Consider the following 6,414-nt stretch of genomic DNA (forward strand, 5'->3'; position numbering starts at 1 on the left):
GTTTATTTTACTATAGCTTTGAAAGGATAATGACATGGATGCTTTAATGTGTTGAAGTTGCATCTTTTCATCCCTTTTAACCCTCTGGTGCGGTTCGGTCATTTTTGACCAAAAAATGTTACGTTTTGTTTTTGTTCTAATTTAGTTTTATCGGAATGGACTGAAACTTGGTAAAGGTTTTGGCACTTGCTGTGTGAACCAAACTAAAAAAAATCATGGACATGATTTGAAAAGGATAAATGGTTCTGAAAGAAAGTCACCCTTGTATTGTTCAATGTCAAAAATGACCGCATAGGAAATTAATGGGAAATTAATTTAATTTTGTGGAAATGTTTGGTACTGCGCCCAAACAAAATCTTCCTGAACGCACATTTTTTGAGATATCAACCTCAAATTTAGAACACAGCTCGTTTAGATTTATGGCTTTTATTTTCTCACAGTTTTAGAGTAAAACGTGTTTTGTAAAGTATATATTTCATATAAAAATGGAAAATTGTATTTTTGTGCATAGTAGTTTTGTGCTCTTAACAAATGTAACACTATAACTTTTTTCAATTTCACTTTTTAAAACTTCAGCAATAATCTTCCAAGTGTCGTCTTTAAAAAAAGACCAAACTTGAGTCTGTGCTCCAAAGAAATTAAGATTTATGACAATTAGAGTTGGAAATTCAATTTTCAGATCCGTGCTCAAAAAGTGAATAAGTGAATTATAACTACTGCATGAATATAATTGAATACCATAAAATCCCCTAAAAATACAAAATGTTGAATAAAAAGCATCAAACTAAAATATAGTACAATCATTTAATTGAAATAAATAAAATTTCATTTTTGACCGACATTCTACAAGGGGGTTAAAGCCCTGCAGCTACACATGCATGTCTTTGACTGCTTTTTGAGCATTTCATGCCATGAGCACTGCAAAATCGACATTCAATTGATTCATTTGTATCCAAAACATTACTGTAAAACTGTGTTATGGCACTTACAAAAATGTCCTATTGGGGTCAACTGAACCTGTAACCTGCCCAATTATGCAGGATTTCCTTGAGTCCAAATAATACACTAGTTGTTCACTCGAACCTCTGAACTAGTTGACTTTGAAAATATGTATTTTGCACATCCATAGACAGTGATTATCAGTCTCACTGGCTGCCATGGGCTGTTACACAGTGTTGGGCGTAGCGTTTGAGCTGTGGTTTAGCAGTGAGACAGACATCAGTGGTTTCTGTTAGATGTAGGTGACGGTGTTAGCCAGGCATTGCAGACTTTGTCTGCGGCTGCCGTAGGCGAAGGGCTTCTGTGGTGGGTGATGTGTCTGCATTTTAAAAGACTCCTGTGTGTTTGTGCAGCAAGCAGAGTAATCAGATAACCCAAGGCAAAGTTGTTCTTTTTATGAGGCTTTGAAGCCAAACTCTTTCACCGATTCGACGGTATGCTTAAAAGGGACCAGTTATCTTCAAACAAGATTTGAAGGTAAAGGCAGCCCTCTGAGATTGAGAGGCTTCTGGGATGTGTTAGTCAAAATCAAACTAGAAGTTGACACCGCACACAATTTAAAAGAAGTAATTTGAATAGTTTGACATGAATATATATTTATGTTAGAAATAAATATTTTGACACAGAGGAGATGCTAATGCTGCTCAATGGTGATTAGGGACCAGTGGTGGCTCGTCAGGACAATTTAATGTTAATAATTCTAATTCTTTTTAATTTAATAATTACAAATTCCCAGTTATTAATCTCATTTCATGTCTCAGAACGAGAATTTCTTGTTTGCAATTTCACCATTATAACAGCATCAAATATTACCGGATCTATCGCCGCTACCTGAACGTGCTGAATCTGCCATTCGGAAAACCGTGCTAAGGCGAGTCTGAGGGGATAGACAAGGAAGGGGGTGGTAAAAAAATAGCCAATCAGCATCGAGTATTTCACTTTTTAGCATGTAGTGTTGAGATAAAAATACACCACAGAGGAGGCTAGCCTCCCTTGGTATATCAACCGATCATCGCTGATATGTAAATTACGTGATGTTAGTTTGATTCTACCTTAATTATGGAGAGTAGAGATATTAAATATTTGATCGCCAACAAATTTACCAAGAAACCTTTTAAGCAGCAAATAAAAAATAACCAAATACAAAATGAAAGAAGCAGTTAATATTATATCCTCGGGAGAGATACAATTATTGTGCCTTCTCCATTTTGAAATCTTTTTGAAATAATTTTGACAATTAGTTTATGTGACTTGTTTGCCATACAATAGTCATACAATAGTTTTGTCTGAGGAACAGAAAGAAAAATCTCCTATTTGGGCCATTTTAAACATGCGCAAAGTCAAATTAGATGCATTGTGATCAGTCACAACAAGACATGAGAACCAAATAAATGTAGCATCTACAGTATGTACATCTATGAACCAATTTGTACAAATGTGATCGCTGCAGCAGTGGTGAAGATTTGTGTCTGTTTATGATAGTGCCTTTGTTCATTTTTCACAGCCACCATTCACTTACATTGTATGTAAAAGAGCATCATGGACATTTCTCTAAACATCTCCACACCACAATACAAAACGACACAAAGAGAAGGTGAGTAAATGATTTTTTGGGGTGAACTATTCCTTTAAATGTCTTTATTACATCTACATCTCTCTTTACTCCTACTTGTGGCATTTTACAGAGCTAGCATTCAGCGTTTCAGTTCACCCTGCGTAGGAGGCTGCAGTAAAGTGTCAACTTAATTAACACATGCAGTTCAAACTAGAATGTGACACTTGAGCTACTGAACTTGCATTATTTTAAATAGCATAAAGGAGCAAAGGTTTTGCTAATCACTTCTAAATTGAGCACAACACTTAATTTGCGAGTCAGTGTAAGACATAGGATGGCTACACTAGATTTCACACAAGAGTATGAAGCATCTATGCTGATAAGAGTGTGTCATCAAGTGCTTACATTTGTTTGTGACCTCTGGTGTGGGTGTAGAGATCTGAGAACCGCAATAGTGGGTGTAAGAAAATACAAATTCTATGTAATTTAACCCCGTACACTTTTCCGTTAGTATTTAGTATTTCAGATCATTTTGAAACACTGTATTTGTTAAATATTAGAATTGTTATAAATCAGCTGACCTGAGAGGTTCACCCAGGAACTTTCTTTCTGATTTCACCACCACTAACTGGATTGGTGAGATTCAATGTGAAATCTTTAGCCTTTTTGACAGACAACATCAGCTTGAGGGCCCTGAGGTGTGAGGGGCCTTCTGTAAAAATGTAGTGCTGTAGGGCATTTATTTGTTTCTTTTCCTTTCATAAGTGTTCTTGGTAAACCTGAATGAAAACCTGAAACCTTGAAATAGAAAAAAGGTTTAAAACGTACAGAACAAGCAAACAAAACAAATCTGTAAAAGGTTAACAGCAGCCAAGATTGCACCATAAAACTCTCTTGAAGGCTTTCTCCGGATGGTTTTGAGTAAAAAGAAAACATTTACCCTCTGGTGATTCACACAGGTCAGATACACTCTGACCTTCAGCCACTTGTCTCTATAAGCAGTAGCAGTTTGTCACCTCAGAGAGAGTCGGTTAATTCCTACAAGAGAGAGGCAGCTTGACCCTTGAAAGGTCTTTGACCTCTGAGATTTCCTCAAGCCACACCGCTGGAACCGCATCTAACATGCTGTGCTGTATCGCTAACTGGAAAGTGAAGTGTATCGCAAACTGTGGGAAACCATAGACACACAGATTTAAATTAGGATAATTGACTTAATGGGCCAGTTATTGTTGTCAGCTGTATTTTGCTATTTGACCAGAGGTTGTGTGCTGTTATGTACTACGTAAGTCACTTTGTACTATTATGGGTACCATAATACCTCATGCTGATAGTTTCAGGATTGGCATTCATTCTGGTGACTCAACTCATTTTGCACTAGGAGAACAAAATTGTGTGCAGCTTTAATTGGCTGCACTGTTGTGAAAATGACCCTGACCAAAGACAGCACCCCTTCTCAACAAACAGCAGGATTTTTGGTAGATTGTGGTTAATACAGTTATAAAAAAATCTTTTTACAAAAGCAGATTTATTTTTTAAATAAAACAAATAGATAACACTTTATTTTACAGTGCCCTTGTTACATATGTTACATGTATTTAACATAGTAATAACAGACAATTATGCATAATTACATGCAACTAACCCTCAACCAAATCCTAATCCTACCCTAACCCTATAGTAAACTAGTGCTTGAATATAAACTAGTGCTGTCAAAATTAACGTGTTAACACATACGATTCATTTTTTCAGTTTTAACACGTTAAACAAACCGAAAAAATTTTTTTAACACAATTAACGCAGCATCTGTTTTCCCGTCATCCTTTACATTGTGACCACACTCTTATTGACGCAAATGCTTTTAAACCATTTAAGACACAGAATTGAACTTCACATCTGAATCTCCTGTCTGTGACCCACACACTCACAGAAAGGACAACAGACACAAACAGATAAAAACACAAAATTATGTCAAAATTACAATTTTGTTGAGTATCCTCTTAAATGAGTTAAATGAAGTCTTAAATGAACATAAAGAGTTGTGAGAAAAGGGGATGTGTCAGATCGGCGTCATGTGCAGCAGGTCTTAAAGTGACAGCAGTCTAATAAATGCTCTGCTGTCTGTCATTAAAGGGATAGTTCACCCAAAAATTTTAATTACGCCCTGATTTACTCACGTCAAGCCATCCTAGGTATATATGACATTCTTCTTTTAGACAAATACAATCGGAGTTCCGTTAAAAAATGTCCTGGCTAATACAAGCTTTATAATGGCAGTGAATGGCAGGCCAAAATTTGAACCCCCAAAAAGTGCATCCATCCATTATAAAAGTAATCCACACGGCTCCGGGGGGTTAATAAAAGCCTTCTGAAGCAAAGCGATGCGTTTGTGTAAGAAAAATATAAATATTTAACGTAAAATATCTAGCTTCCGCCAGATCGCCTTCTGTATTCAACTTACGAAAGAAGCGTAACTGGCTCGGTGTATAATGTCGGACATAGCTTAAGTTTTTTTAACTGCGAGAGGCATTACACTTTCTTCGTAAGTTGAATACCGAAGGCTTGAGGGTGAGTAAATCATGGGGTAATTTTCATTTAATGTGAACTAACTATCCCTTTAAAGGCCCACTGAAGTGCCTTGAAACGCGCAGTTCAATGTGTTCAATGTGTATTCAATGTGTTGACGTAATTTCCCCTGAAACGGCTCCAGCTGTTAACAGCTCCTCCCCTTTTTTGAAACAGCCAATAGAGTTTCTTTAATACCACAGTTTGACTAGAGCCTTTCTGTTTGTTAAAGCCAGTTTCCTCCTAATTTCCAACCGTTCAGACTCTAGAGAGCATTTGATTGGACAGAAGATTTGATGAGAAGGTGAAGTCTGCGATGATGTCATCAAAATCTGTGATTCGTTTTAACGGAAGTGATAGACTGTACGTTTTGAACGCTTACATCTCCTAAATGCAAATTTTGTCATTGTTTTTGAACACACCAGTTTATTCCTAACCTGAAGGCTAACATAGTCACACTAAAAGCTAAAAAACTTCAATTTTGATTTCATTGGGCCTTTAAGGATAATCAAAGAACAAAAGAAAAAGAGAAAATCGCTCACTGCTCTTGACTGAATAACTTTTGTAGCTTTAATAAGAATTAATCTATATTTAATTATACTGTTTACAAGGTCACATGGGTCAGAAACCACGGAAATAATAACTTTTTTTGTATTTTGACAGGTCAAAAAAATGTATTTATGTGAAGATAGTTTTAAGTTCATATAAATTAAAAGTTGTTATATTTTTTTAAAGCCTAATAAGTGTTAAAATTGATATTTTTCAATTATGCTGTAATGTTGCATTTCTATAATTAATGGCTAAAATTGAGGGGGGGGGATCTATTTCTTAGAGACATCAGCTAGCCTTTAAACAAATATTTCAAATATACTGTCTTTGTTGTTTCTACAGTTAATTTGGAGATTCAATGTGAAATAATTACAATATAAAATATGTGGTGCGATTAATCGTGGTTATTTAAAGAAAAATGTGTGATTAATTAGTTCATTTTTTTTAATCGATTGACAGCACTTATAAAAACAATATATTTAACATATAATACACACACACACTCACTTTAATTAATTATAAGAAAACAATGCACTCTCAAGATCCCCACTCTCATGAAGAAACTTTTGCCTTGGAAAAATATGGGATGAGATAAAAGAAATTAAAGCCAGTTGATCAGGACAGATAAAAAGAGTGAATGCACAAGGGAGGGGGGGGAAATTTGGTTGACCCCACGAGTACAACACTGAGAGCAGACCAAAAACACACATGCATGTGAAGTTCACAGCACGATGTTGAGCTTTGAGAGC

This window comes from Gobio gobio, assembly GCF_949357685.1.
Source record: "Gobio gobio genome assembly, chromosome: 5".
Lineage (NCBI taxonomy): Eukaryota > Metazoa > Chordata > Actinopteri > Cypriniformes > Gobionidae > Gobio > Gobio gobio.